This window comes from Artemia sp. Qi Xiang Cuo, chromosome 6 (genome assembly GCF_049724085.1).
Source record: "Artemia sp. Qi Xiang Cuo chromosome 6, ASM4972408v1, whole genome shotgun sequence".
NCBI lineage: Eukaryota > Metazoa > Arthropoda > Branchiopoda > Anostraca > Artemiidae > Artemia > Artemia sp. Qi Xiang Cuo.
This window is the reverse complement of record NC_142799.1, coordinates 23,218,818-23,234,461: the sequence shown is the minus strand read 5'-3', so window position 1 is coordinate 23,234,461 and position 15,644 is coordinate 23,218,818. Positions and strand designations below refer to the sequence as shown.

At 35.8% G+C, this 15,644-nt stretch overlaps 1 protein-coding gene across 5 annotated transcripts in view; it reads right to left on the bottom strand.

Annotated features, from left to right (window-relative positions):
• LOC148951004 (serine/threonine-protein kinase 32A) overlaps positions 1–15,644 on the bottom strand; it is a 368,633-nt gene that overhangs the window by 324,109 nt on the left and 28,880 nt on the right. Inside the window, exon 2 of one of the 5 annotated variants that reach the window (XM_089090551.1) lies at positions 8,985–9,103. The exons of 2 other annotated variants lie outside the window; for them this stretch is intronic. The gene's annotated coding sequence lies outside the window, so the exon portion shown is untranslated. Of the gene's footprint in view, positions 1–6,447; positions 6,854–8,984; positions 9,104–15,644 lie in introns of those variants that run through there. 2 more of the 5 variants (XM_089090550.1, XR_016141889.1) reach the window with 2 other exon arrangements.

Below are 15,644 nucleotides of genomic sequence, written 5' to 3'. Positions count from 1 at the left end.
AACGGTACCATCGTAATAATTATGTTCCAAAACTCTTCACTGGAGGTTTACAAAAAGCCCTCCCGTTTACCCTCCCTCCCTTCCCCGTTAATAAGTTTCATAAATCGTCTGCTCACCAGGAAGCTACTGCAATATTAGGAGGCTACCACACCATCGTAGAGAGATGTTTAATTGGTCATTCAAAAGCTATTGTTCATGTCTACTAGGTTTCTACAAATTCTACCATGTATTAGATTTCAATGCTAGCTAGTTCCTTCGTAGAATTTGCAATGAAATTTTAGTCTTTAACATGGTCAGTCAACATGAAGTTCGCAAAATGATTTCTAAGAGATCGAAGAGAAAGAAATTCATCGAATGACAAATATTTGGATTATGAAATTCTCGATGACTATTCCTTGACTTACTACCCTCCCCTTCTTCCTTTTGCAAAAGTTCTTCTTCATAAAACATAGTTTAATGGTCTCACTCCTTACAATAGAATTTTTAATCAACTTGGTGTTTCAGTTTCATGACGTTTTTTAATACCCAGTGCTAGCATTCGTCAAGAGGTTTTATCTTGATTTAATAGTAAGATAAATTCCTGGTATGAAACCAGGAAGTGACAGGCAAAAATTGTGAAAATGGTTTCCGGGTTCTAATCATGGAAAAAAACTGACCAGTGAAAAAAATTGACATCTGACACTGATTCACGAATGATAACTATTATTTCGGTTAATATCAAAAATCAAAGTTTATTGCGAAAAGAAATTTATGGTCATTTCGAAAAAAATGCCTGAAACCCCCCGAAAATGGCGACAGATCAAAATGGAAACTGTATCATTGAAATCAACATAGTCAAAAACCTTGTTTAGGAAAATTACAGACCCCAACTTGAAAAACAAGAAAAATCACTTTTTTGTATGGGTAGCACTGTGTCTCAAAATTCAAATGGCTTGGGATTACTTTTTTTATACACTTTCGATTAAATGCTCGTCTCTGGTTGCTAGTGCTCTGCAGTGCATTCTTTTCTCATACGGTAAAATCTCGCCTAATAGAGGGAGGTACAGCCGCCGAGGCTTATGTAAACTTTACCATAGTTTTTGTTCTCCTACAATTCTTTTTCTTTCCGGTTTGCAGCCTTTGATGCGCAAAAAAGACCGTCTTCAGTTAAGGAGAGGCTATTTTAATATTGTAAATTCCTGTTATATTTACCAAGGTGGTACAGAAATCACAAGATTATTTCTCATTTTGGACTTATCGACCCTCTAGGGCTTCTTGAAAACATCGCTAAGGACCTGAGGACCAATACTCCTAGGAAGATATGTGCCAATGACCCCCTCACTTATTTTTTTCCAGATTAGAGATTTATAAATATTGTTATTTTATTTATGTTGTATTTTTCTAATTATTTCCTTGTGGATAATATTATTTTGTTTTCTCGTTTTTACTCCGCATTTATTTTATATTGCGGGTTATAAATAAACTTACTTACTTACTTACTTAGAGGCATGGCATGGTCTTAATCAGACGTGGTCAACATGCCTGAGACTCTAGGCAGGCATACCTTTCCAAAAACAAACCTGAAAAGTATGTGTCCCATAAGAGAGTCATACCTACTCCCGCCATTTACCCGTGCCGCAGCCATTTAAACATTTGCCTCTCAATTACTTGGACTATCTGTCTTGGCTTTTCTCTTTCTACAATTAGCCATGTCTTGATGCAACCTACTGCAAAATACTTGATAACTTCAATTCAAAATCAACGGGCTCGCTTTTTCTTCCATCTACGTGCTTTTTTATAAATTTCACCATCTGCAAGTGCTATATGGCGTAAAATGGCGCATTATGTGCCATTTCTCAAGGGGTGGGGCTAGCGGGCTACAAAAACATCGTAGACAGATGTTTAATAACTCACATAAAAGCTATTTCTCATATCTACGTTTTATTTATAAATTCTACCACTTGCAACTGCCAAATGGCACTAAAAATGGCACTATTCATGCCATGTCTCAAGTGGGAAAGCTAGGGACTAGTGGGCTGTCAGAACTTCTTAGAGAGATGTTTAATTACCGATTTGAAAGCTATTGCTCATATCTACGTGCTTTTAATCAGTTTTGCCATCCGTAAGTGCCAAAAAACACAAAAGACAGCACCTTTTGTCGATTATTAATTTGGTCTTTCTATCTTCTAGATTACTCATGGTTGCGGAATAAAATTTTTATAAGACCCGTTGGGAATATGAGAACCCAAATATGAACTGTTGTCGCAATTCCATTTGAGATAAGAACAGCTGGAATATCTGTAACGAACAGTAAAACAGTATATCATTTTTTGATATTCTTATATGAAGTCACGTGAGATGTTATCCTCAGAAGAAACCCTCAATTTGTAATGACAATATCATGGTTGCAGCGGTAGCTGCAGCCTACTAAAGCGCAAACAACAGCCCATATTAACCAAAAAAAAAAAAAAACACGCTTAGAAAAAAACTGCCTAGTGAAAAAATATTCTCATCTGACACTGATTCAGGAATGATAACTATTATTTCCGTTCGTATTAAAAAATAAAAGTTTATTACAAAAAGAAATTTATGGTGATTTCGAAAAACAGCCTGAAACCCCTTGAATTTGGGGTTAGATCAAAATGAAAAATGTACCATTGGAATCAGCATAGTTGAAAACCTCGTTCAGGGAAATTACAGTCCCCAACCTTGAACAACAAGGAAAATCACTTTTTTGAATGGGTAACACTTTTCTGTCTCCCGTTTTTTTTTTTTTTTTTTTTTTTTTTTTTTTTTTTCCATGGCTTGCAGTTTACCAGAAAATCATAGAGGGATGATTAATGGCTCGTTCAAAATATGTTTCTCACATCTACGATCTACGTGTTTTTCGTAAATTCCACCATCTGAAAGTGCCATATGTGCCCATATGGCACAAAAATGGCACATTATTTACCATTTGTCAAGGGCTGGGCCTAGCAGACTACAAAAGTACACAGATGTTTAACAGCTCACATAAACGCTATTTCTCATATCTACGTTTTCTTTATAAATTACACCACTTGCAAGTATAAAAACAATACTTTTGGTATAACTTTTGAAGTAGAAAAGCTTGCAAGTATAAAGCGAAATCATCATTGTTATAATTATGGTCCAAAACCCGTAACACGAGGTTTGCAAGACACCTCTCGTATGTTCCTCCTCCAAGCCCCCTTATAAGCTACGGAACTAAGATACAAGCACTAACATATCAAATCTTATTATTACAGGCGTGGTTCTGCCAGGAAAGCGTTGGACTTCTAAATAGAATATCTTGCGTTCGTTTCCTATTTGCGTGTTTTATTCGTTTTCTTTTTTATTGTGGTTTTCTTCCTTCTATACAATCATTTTCAGATAATTTCACTGTTTTTTTGTTTTTTTTTGTAAATGCGACGCATTCATTTTTTAAAGCATGTCCCAGGAAGGTATTTTGTCAATCATTTTGATTCAAAAGGGAATAGAGACCACCCAGTTCATGGTTTGCAACGACATTCTGAGTGGATCTCTAAATCCATACCCCCAACGAAAGGCGTAATTTTGTCAAAATCCTGTGGAGAGGGTGGGGGGTCAAAGTTGGAGCCGATTTTCCCAAATCAAGTGAAAACGACAGGAAAAACATAATAATAAGAAAAGGTAAAAAAGGGCCGTATAGTAATAAAAAAGATAATTAAAACTGACCTGTTTCAGTGGATGCTTGAATTATGCTTAGTTTTGACAGTATTTTTGGAGAAACCAAATTTCCGCTGGGAGGTAGGGGGGGGGTAAACTGAGATCCGGAGGAAAACAGAGTTCTGGGGGGGGGGGGGGGAATTGCCCCCTCAAAGTTGTATATAAAAGAAGGACCTAACCACTAACCGCTAACCACTAACCACTTGGCTAGGACGGCTCTTGTGTGACCAAATTTAAATTTTTCAAACAAAGAATTAAAGATCTATTTCTTCTTGATTTTATTTAATTTTTTTACAAAAAGAAACGACACTATGTTTTGATTTTTTTTTTTTCACTCTAAGCTTATTTTTTCCTTCAAATCTTGTAAGGCTTCTTAATTCAGCTCCTTAATAAGGGTTGAGGTGTCTTATCAAACAGTTCGTGGTAACGAACTGTAAGTAAGGAGCGACCCGGCTCAATGGTAACCGAAACTCTAGAAAACGGGTTTTTGATACCAATAGATGTATCAAAAGAATTAGATTTCAATGATGATTTCAAATATATAACTTTCATCAAGTTTAGTGCTACCCATCAAAAGTTACGTGCCTGAGAAGATTTGGCTGATTTTCAATATAAAGGGGGAAAGACCCCCTAAAAGCTATAGAACCTTAATGAAAATCACACCATCATATTCAGCGTATGAGAGAACCCTACTGTAGAGGTTTCAAGCTCCTATCTCTAAAAATGTGGAATTTTACATTTTTTGCCAGAAGATCACGGATGCGTGTTTATTGGTTTTTTTGGGTTTTTTTTCCCCCAGGGGTGATCGTATCAACCCAGTGGTCGTAGAATATCGTGGGAGGGCTCATTAGAACGGAAATTAAAAGTTCTTGTGCCCTTTTTAAGTGACCAAAAAAAATGGAGGGCAACTAGACCCCCTCCCACGCTTATTTTTTCCCCAAAGTCACCCGATCATAATTTTGAGATAGCCATTTTGTTCAGCATGGTCAAAAATATGATAACTATTTCTTTTAGGATGACTTAATCCCCCGAAGTCCCCGGGGGGAGGGCTCAAAGTTATAAACTTTACCCACTGTTAACATATAGTATTGGTTATTGGGAAGTATAAAGAAGTTTTCAGGAGGGTTTTTTTTTGGTAGGGGGAGGGATGGGTCGGAGGTTATGTTGGAGGATCTGTCCATGAAGGAAGTTTTCATGGGGGAAGGAAAATTGCCATGAAGGGGGCGCCGGACTTACCAGCATTATTTATTGGTTATTGGGAAATATACAGACATTTTCAGGAAGGATTTTTTTCTGGGGGGTGGGGATGGAGGAGGGGGTTACTCGGGAGAATCTTTCCGTGGAGGATGTTTCTTTAGGGTAAGGGGCATTTCTATGAAGGGGCGCCGGACTTCCAAGCATTATTTAAAAAACGATCAGAAATTAAATTAAAAAAAATAAGTTTTTTTCAACTGAAAATAAGAAGCAACATTAGAACTTAAAACGAACAGAAATTATAACATATATGAGGGGGTTCTCCCCCAATACCTCGGTCTTTACGCTACAGTTTTTTTTAGTGCTTTCAAAAGAACTATCTATTCTAATTAAACGGTCTTTGTGATTCAGGGGTTTGTAAATTAATTTTTTTTTTTTTAACTTTTAACGTAAAGAGCGTGGAATTGACTAAGGGGAGAACCCCCTCATATACATAATAACATATACGTAATAAAAAAAACAATAAAAAAACAAGCGATACGGCTCAATATTAATCGAAACTTTTAAAAACGGAATTTTGATGCCAATAAATGTATCAAAAGAATGGGCTTATAAGGCTGATTCTAAATATATAAATTTTATTAAGTTTAGTATTACTCGTCAAAGGCTACGAGTCTGAGAAAATTTACCCAATTTCTTAAAGAGGGAAGAAACATCTCCTAAAAACAAAAAAATTTTAATGAAAATCACACCGTCAAATTCGGCGTATCAGAAAACCATAGTACATAGGTGTCAAGCTCATATCTGCAAAAATCAGCAACTTTGTATTTTTTGCCAGAAGAAAAATATACGAATATAGAAGTTCGTTACGTAAGTTCATTTGTAAATTACGTCATAACCAAATTTAGAGACATCCATTTAGCAAAAGAAAAGTAAAATTTTTATGGAAATTTTGTTTACTTATTCAATGACGGTGATCCAAAATAAAAGCTGCATTAATTAAAAAACAATCAGAAATTAAATAGAAAAAACAAGTTTTTTAAACTGAAAGTAAGGAGCGACATTAAAACTTAAAACGAACAGAAATTATTCCGTATATGAAAGGGCTGTCCCCTCCTCAACGCCTCGCTCTTTACGCTAAAGTTTGATTCTGTCTCACAACTTTATTTTTTAAAACAATAAAAAACTTTAGCGTAAAGAGCGAAGCGTTGAGGAGGGGACAGCCCCTTTCATATACGAAATAATTTCTGTTCGTTTTAAGTTTTAATGTCGCTCCTTACTTTCAGTTTAAAAAACTTGGTTTCTTTATTTAATCTTCCCTAGATCGGATGTGATTAGAAATTATTTCAAAAAATAAGTTTCCAACTGAAACTAAGGACCAACATTAAAACTTAAAGCGAACAGAAATTATTCCGTATAAATAGAAAAGGTCATACCAGTGTTGTTTCGAAATTCAATTTTAATAAAAAACGAGCATAAATTAATTTGAAAGTGTTTCCGAGGGACGTAAAGAGCAAAGTTGAAACTCAAAATGAACAAAGATTATTATTTCACAGCCTATCTAAGATGTATCAATAAAACTAATGTAAATAAATCAACTGGCTTTGTGAGGCTTTCGTGCATTGAAACGTTAAACCCTGCATATCAATAAACTCTCGTGCCAGCCAAGTAACGGGAAAATTTTTGCAGTCGGGTTGCAAAGGTTTTTGGAATCAAAACAAGTCTTGTGTAAGTCCTACCAAAACAAGTGTCGTTGACTCTCAAAACTATATCATTCACAAGGTCGTTTGAATTTACATAAGTAAACAATAGCTCCAGTGTCTTGTAGAATGCCCTGAGGGTTTGGCATGACTCCTAGTGCAAATGTGGGGGTTCCCCACTTGACTAGCGTCTTTGAAAAGGGTTTGAACAAGCAAATTTCGGAAAACATCTTGAAACGTCTTGAAAAACGTCTTGAGACAGCTTGAAAAAGTGTCTGGAAGGAAAAAATCTTGAAAAACGTCTTTATAAATCTTTTTGAAGAAAAAAAAACCTTGAAAAACGTCTTGAAGAAAAAAAATTAGAAAAATGTCTTGAAAAAACATCTTGAAGAAAAATAAATCTTGAAAAATGTCTTTAAACGTTTTAAAACACATCTTGAAGATAAATTTCTTGAAGAGAAAGGTCTTTAAGAAAAAATCAATAAAAATTTCTTGAAACGTCTTTAAAAATATTTTGAAGAAAATGTCTTGAAGAAAAGTTCTTGAAGGAAAAAAACTTGAAAAACGTCTTGAAACATCTTGCATAAACATCCTGGAGAACAATAAATCTTGAAAAATATCTTTAAACGTAATAAAACACGTCTTAAAGAAAAATGTCTTGAAGAGAAAGGTCTTGAAAAGAAAATCTTGAAAAACGTCTTGAAACCTCTTTAAAAATATTTTGAAGACAAATTGTCTTGGAGCAATGTTCTTGAAGGAAAAAATATTGAAAAAAATCTTGAAACGTCCTTAAAAACACCTTGAAAAATATATATTATAGAAAAAGGTCTCGAAAAAAGGTCTTGAAGAAAAAAAAATCTTGAAAATGTCTTGAAACGTCTTGAAGAAAAAGGTCATAAAAAGAAAATCTAGAAAAAGGTCTTAAAACGTTTTGAAAAATGTCTTGAAGAAAATGTCTGGAAGAAAAACATCTCGAAAAATGTCTTTAAAAAAATCTTGAAACGTCATGAAAAATGTCTTGAACAAAAAAATATTGAAGAAAAATTTCTTATGTCTAGCAAAAGCCTACGTCATATTCATTTTAATTTGCATAAGTAAACAATAGAAACTGCTAAACTATATGCAGTAAAAGTTTACTGCCACCTGTGCGCAATAGATCAAATAAACAACAGCACCAGCTAAACTATGTACAGTGAAACGTAACAACAACCTTTGCGTAAAAAAACAAATAAACAAGAGCACCTGCGTCATAGAGAATGCCCCGAGGGAATCGCCGTTAACCTTCTTCTTGATCTCGAACTAGTATAGAACAAAAGAGTAGCCCCTATTTGTGTCGTGAAACGTTTTAATAAGTTACTACTGGGGGGGGGCATATAGTGAGTCCTTTGACCCTTTTACGAGCCCTTCACCCGTCTCTCTCTCATTATTTGCAAAACGATTTACATTTTACATCGTCCTTGAAGTGGAATCACGGAATTTTTTTTCAAGTTTATACTACCGAATCTGATGCTGATAATCGGCTAATGTATCTTGATACATCCCCCACTTCCTTCCCTGCAGACTTTCCAGCAGAAGGGAAGCCATTCTTTGAACCTTCTTTGACCTTCTTTAAACGGCAATTCATGAAGAATTTTTCAATCGACATTATTAGAGAACCAAAGTGGGCCGAAGGCCCCTCCATAATCACCTACTTTACGCCATGTCTGTGGTAGGATCATATAAAAATTTTCAATCTGCATGATTAAAGGCACAAAGAGCCTCGACACCACAAGCATTTCAGGAAAACTTGGGCATGCATTTCCCAGGAATCAGCTTTTGGGGCCAGTATATCATGCGGAACATGGTATTGATGTGATGACCACTGAGGCATACTCAGGGTTGCCAAAACTTTTAAAGACAAAAGTGTTCAAATCAGCCAAAAAAGGACACTTTTAGTGTCCCTCTAGAAAATAAGCCAAAATGCAATTTTCCCGCTAAGAATTTTCAAGACTTGTGAACTAAGGGCTGAAAAACCTGTGAAATTCCCCCTTCTTAGTTCTGCTACCTAGTGGTCTGTTACCTGCACGAGTTATGCAGGTATTTCAGGCTATGACATTATAACTACCTATTAATTAAGTTTAGTGCAAGTTCAATTTGAAGAGATGGCAGAAAAATTCGGCATGGGAATGTCATCAAAGTCAAATGATATATCGATACCGCTATCTATCTTAGTCGAAAAGGAAAGAACCAATCATATAGATTTATTTTCCCTTCGGGATTTTCATAAGTTATGCGGAAAAGATGCAAGTCTTTGATCTTCGGTAGCTATTAAGAAACTTTGTGTGCGAAAAGGTACGAACGGCTGTAGCAACGAAATTTCTATTTTGACCTACATGGTTTTAAAGTTAAACTAAAGACGTCCATCACCTTAATCACTCAGCCAACTGGTTGTTCAAGTGGTTAAAATCGTTTAACAACTCCTCTATCTTGTCGTTTTCTGAACATTAAGAAGCAGGGTTGCCATCGTCAGTAGGATTTTACTAGATCTAGTAAAATAAAAAAAAAAATCTAGTAAATTTAAAAGATCTAGTAAATTTCCCGAAATCTAATAAAAGGTCATGATTTGTAGGAAACAAAACTTTTTTTTTATTTTCCATAAATTCAGTAAAACAATTAGGGTCCATTCATTACAAAATGTGATTTCGATTATGTTAGATATTATGGCTACTATTGCTCTCATTTTTCGATTTCGCGTCAACCCTAGCGCCTAAAAACCTTTACCTTTTTCTAGGCTTCTTCTTGACACTTGCTTTGAAAGGCAAACTACTTAAAATCAGGACAGGTACGCCAGCTTAATTTGTTTTCAGAAAAATTTCCCCGACTATCATAACAGCTGTTACGTTTGTTAGTTAGCTTTGTCTCTTTAAAGACGCTGTTGGAAACGAACTTTTTCCATACTTGCCCAAGTTCTTTCTGACTCTCTGTAGCTTGCCCCATTCAATTGCTGGAGCAGAGAGACAGTTCTTGATTTTATCGGTCATCAAAACCAAAAACCTGAATAGGTTAAATGTCTCGAGTGTTTCGTCCCTGATGAAAACGAAGCAAGTTGTTTTCAGGTCGTCAAGTGGAGTACATGACTGGGTGATCCCCAGCGATTTGACTCGGGCTATCAAGAAATGGGAACCAGTGGATCCCTTCAGTCAGAATTCGACGCTAGTGGATACTTTAAATTCAGATGAGGCCGAGTACTATTAAAGTCTTTTAAGTGCGACTTTTTTTTTTAATTGTGACTACATATTTTTCTTCTTACTTTTCAATTTGTATGATTTGCCTGATATGAAGACTACTGACACAGTGATATTTTTCTAAACTAATTATTGTATGTTATATAAGTTTTCTTTTTCTTGGCCGCCCTAGTCCAATTTGAGGTGTACTTTTTAATTTATATATTTTTACAACTAAACCGGAAGCCTGTTTCGTCATTGCCGTTTTGAAGTTACATAGATTATGTGTGGGGTTTTGATTCCCTTGAATACGAACGAGAGAAAATCCCGAAAAAATTAGTTAAAAAAAATCCTAAATTAATCGCTTTAAAATCTGTCAGAAATCTTAGAAAGTAGATTATCCCTTATTTAAAGACCAGCCCAATTAGTATTTTAAAACTGGCAAATTTCCTCTTAAAAATGCAAAATTGAAGGGTTTGGATTTCAAACCTAAAAACAGAAACTGGGGGACAAATTTCAAAAGACGTCACTTTCAAACACACCTCAGATTCTAAGCACTCCATCGTCTGAATTGTTGTGTGAATATGAGTTGTAGCTGTTTTTCTTCGTTGATTGTTTTTCAATTTTTCAATATACCTGAATTTTATGACCAGAAGACCATTGATAAATTAAAGCCGGGCTTCATCAGCTGGATTTCCAGAATCCAAGATTCCAGACTATTTTTTGACGTCTTGGATACACCACATCTGGAATATAACGCCTATCCAGTTGTATATCCAAATAATAATAATAAAAAAGGATTTTTGAACTTATAGGTTTCCGGAATTTTCAATCATACTATGACAACGAAAGAAAAAAGGAAAAGAGAAAAAGAACAAGAAAAAAGGAAATAAGATTGTGTAAATCCTATTGATTATCCTCCTATCGTAAAAATTGATGCTTCATGGTGGGGTGCTTCAAAAAAAAATTTTGAGCATTTAGTAAAAACAGATACGATTTAGTAAATTTTTCCTCTGAGATTTAGTAAATTCTCCCAGGCCAGGGTGGCAACCTTGTTTAGAAGTAGCCCTGAGCAAAAATAACGTTTTCGAGGACTAAAAAGTGAGAAGAAAACTGAGGCGCCGATTGAAATAAATTCGCTTGATTTATACTCGATAGAAACTGGCGACCAGCGTTTGACAAAAAATCACAGCTGAAAGTATAGAATACAAAACAGAAACATTCGCTAGCTGCTATAAATAAAGTTGAATCGCAACACAACTTTTCTGCGATACTCCTTTCTTTCTATGACAGCAGTATAATAATAGCCATGTGCACACGGCTACACGCCACAGGGATTTACGCGGAACACGCCAGCAGGGAATGGTCATTCACTTCTTCTCTCCAGCCTTCTCAGTGGTCTTGGTGACTCTGCCACCAGCAGTAGGTGGGTCCTTGAAGTGGACCGACTTGATGACAAACGTCAACCGTAAGACAGAATAAAAAGGTGGATTCGATAGTTCTAGCATACCACATTTGTTAAGAATTTAGGTCCTATTCCTCTTCGGTTGATAAATAGCGTTCGCGTAGGGCGCAAAAACATCGAACAAAAATCCCCAAAACGTTACCAAAACATCAAAGTAAAGTAAATATTAAAAGTAGTCGTATTTATAAAAAAATGAAGAACACGAAGACATTTGGTTTTTGATTCGGAAAAATGTACAAAAAGTATCCTTTTTCTCAAAAAGATGCCTTTTTTGACCCGATTATGTCCCGGTGTCCCTCAGAGTGAAAAAGTGTCCAAAAGGCAATAAAAGTGTCCATTTGGCATCCCAGGGCATACTCCCCTTCCTCGATTTTTGCACGAGCGCACTCAGGTCCAAACGACACTAATGGAGCAAGTATATTTGACCAGGATATCGGAGGATATCAATTTTCGGAGGAACAGGCACCAACCAAATCCCAGCATTTTTTAAGCATTAAAGTGTTCGAAATCATTTGAAATTTGGTTGGCAGGTACCTACAGCCAAAGATACTTTAGAGTTGAAAAAAGATTATTGTCAACATGGTGTTAGGTTTCCAGGCATTAGGTTTACTGTTTGGGAATCTCCCATATCACAGTTTGGCACTAGTAGAAACGAACTGTAAAGTATATTAATCTTAAAAGATAATGAGACACATAAATGTGCTTGTAAACCTTTTATTCGTTTCCAACAGATTTTACACCTTTAAGGTAAAAAAAAATATGTCTTCACCTAATTGAATAGATTACCCGGAAACTAATAAAGTATTTGGAGGTGGCAAAATTGGTCCACAAGACACCCAAATATGAATATTTTAGAGAAATGTGCTTGTGCACTATCAGCGTGCATGCGCTTGGATGGTGGTTTTGGCTGGTATTAGAAGTTTTACCGGAAGCCCCAACGTTGAACCAGAAGGATCATAAAATTTTGATTTTACTCGCCAAATAGCCTTTTCATTGGCTGTCACTGACGCTTTGACTGAATGAACAAAATACCACTTTCTCTTTTAATGACCTTATGTCGGTTGAAAAGGCCTCTGATTAATTGAAAGAAATGTCATGCAATCATTTTCATTCAATCAAAAGCCATCTCGCAATATTTCTGGTTAAAATTTTGCACTTCTGGTGCAGTTTCCAATACCCGCCATGCATGTGTTTGCTAATTGGCAGTATGCAAGCGCAGTGGTCCCGAATGGTGATTTTCCAAACGACCGTGATATTTGTGAATCACATTCATCACCCTTTGTTAACGTAATAATCAGTCGATGATAGAAAGAATTAACTGTAGTAATTATTATTATCAAACACATTGGAAACAAATAAAAAGTGTTATTTTTACACAATATTTATAAACAACAAAGGTGGGATTTTAAGTTTTTGGACAAGGTAATGCTGCATTTCCCCCTGTAGATGGTGCGTTTTAAAGGTAACAACAGGAGCCCGATAATACAACTGGTTTTAAGCAGAAACAGCGTATTTTGAGATATTCTTTTAAGCATGCGTCGTGAGTGTTTTTCTGTAGACATTCCATTTTAAACTTTTGAGAGGTTGACGCATTAAATTGTAATGCACTGGACGCACTAGTTGACGTATTTTACTATGGAATTGAAATTTAGGGGTAGAAACTATAACCAAGTGTTCGTTCACTGAAAAATTTTGTAGCCGACCATAGGTTGTTGCAATACATTAGGCTGTCCAGTTAAATCTAGATACTCTTGGAAGCCTAAAGGAGAGATAGACCGTATTAAGTGGCATAATTACTTAGTAAAATATGTTATAATTATTATACTTACTAATTAATTACGTTATAATTACTTAGTAAAGTAAATTAGAAATATTTTGAAGCTAGAAGTTGTAGCTTCGGATATCTCCTGTCACCAATGGCAAAACATATCAATGAAAGCTTGATAATACATCTTTTTTCTTTTGCTGCGAACGCCATTCATGTTTTTCTAATTAATTGGAATGGTCATATTGCCGCATATAGATAATATTTTCCATCCCTTTTTTAAAACTTAAATAAAAACTCTTGCTTTTTAGTTGAGCAGGTATCTATTTGCATCAACTACTACTATTAGCCTTCGTGACCGTTTTGTCTGCTTAGTCCTAATTTTGGTTTTGATTTGGGAAGGCCAGCTTCGTCAATAATATAGTTTTATGGAAGCTTCAATCTTAAAAAAAAATAAAGTTCACCAGGGTTATGATGTAGCAATAGTAAATAGTAAACTATCTTATTTATGCTATAAAAGCTTCCGAAGAACCTACTGTCCATTGTAGCAAAAAGAGCTATAGCTATCGAAATGATCATGTCTTCAGTCTGCTTGATTTCAGCTTTTAAGCTCTTCCTTTATAATCTTTTCCAAGTCTGCCATCGTAATAGTGCTTCAAGAGGCAGCACCCATTATTTTGAATTTACAGTCCACACAACAAAAAATTTCTAGTTTCGGAAATTTTAGTTGGATATATTAGTCTTTACTAGATTACAGCAACTGCTGCAACCGTAATTGCCCTTTGGCTACTTTAGGCGGGTTTACAATTTTTGCCCTTAATGGGTTTCTGATGTCATGCATTTCAAAATACCAGAAGACAATGTATCCATAATTAGAAGAAGGTATTTAAGCTCGTCTGTGTCTTCTTCTAAATCAAGCTGATGGGAAGTTTGCCATCATGATACTGCTTGACCATTCAGGATCCTGCATTTCAAAACAAAGTTAAAACAAAAAGATACACGGATTCTTTTCGAATACACAATCCTCATAGTTCCGTATTTCTAATTTTGGGTATTATAGGCTGCAGATCACTCTTTTTTAGGTATCCCGTATCATGCCAAGAACTTCAAACCACAATATCACAATATACCCATAATTTGAAGACTGTGTGTAAGCTGATTTGATCATTCTCAAAATCAATCAGGCAGGGTTAAGGAACTATCAAAGTTTAGGTCCCAACAACAAAAGCGGAATGAGCCTTCTCTCAGCTTTTCCCAGTGACAAACGCGGTGAGGTCAGCCATAGTATGCACTAACTCTTTCCGAATGGTCCCACATAAGAAAGCTGAGTTTAAATTTGGCCTTCCCAGCAACAGAAGATTCAGCCTTCTGTTTCTGGTGTGCCTTGCACACACCTCTGGAGCCACAGATAGGTAAATGCTAAAAAATTACAAACAAAGCTAATGAATTCTCAAGTGTTCATTGTTGACGCTTATTGTCAATTGAACTTCTCCTTTGTTCAATAAACTTAGCTTGGTAATTATTTGGAAATCCTTCTTCAAATAAACAGTGCACCTACGATGTTTACTCAAATCTTAAGAACTTGGCTCCGCTAAGGACTTTCCTCATAAATTGCGTCATTAATTTGGATTCTCTAATTGGAATTGCTTAATTGAGCCACACAAATTTCTACTATATTTAGGCTTCAATGAGCATAAATAAACGTTCTTTGCATGGTAGATCGCGCCTACAGACAAAATTTATGTAATACATGAATTTACACCTTCTTACAGATTATTGTCTAGCTGAAATAATCTTATGGTATCAATAAATTTGGTGTTTGGGCTCATCTGTCCTCAGTTTCTCCGGCTTTTAGCATGCACGAACGTCATCTTACCTGTTGTAAAGACACCCGGCTACCCAACCCTTTTTTTTAGCAGTATAAGATAGGGCACATAGACATCTGTATTATATACTTTTTGTCTGTGATTGCGCCCGAGGAGCACACTTTGGTTCAGGTGCAAGGACAGACAAAAGGAGCTCTTAAAAATGGCTAAAATTATCTTTGACGAGGTAACGTCATATCAGCAGATTGGTTTGTCTGGAAGAGTAAAATTACGACGCTCTCTTCCCCACCCACTAAGCGGCATAGGCTTTAAATCAAGTGAGTCAACTTGGATGAGCGAAAGCATAAAAATTTTGAAATATTGTATAAAAAACAAAATAAACTGTGTCAGCATCACAGTAAACAGTCTTTCGCGGAAGGGGGTTTAGTTGCCCTCCAATCACTTTCGACTATTAAAAGGGCATCAGCCCTTTCTATTTTCAATCGAATGAGCCCTTTTCGAAGTTCCTACGACACCTCCTTAGATACGAAGTGCCCTGGTCTAAACAACAACAACAACAAAAAATAATACATTATACCCACATCGATCTTTACTATAAAAATGTCAAACCTTCCAATCGCTTTCGACTATTAAAAGGGCACTAGGCCTTTCGATTTCCAATCGAATAAACCATTTTGGAAACTAAAAGCTTTCTATAAACACCTTATATGCCCTCTGGGAATAAATTACAACCCTTACCCTAAGGTCTGTTAGGGTGGTTGTCATCCTCTGAGACTGAATTTCCAGAATTTTCAAATACGTTAAACA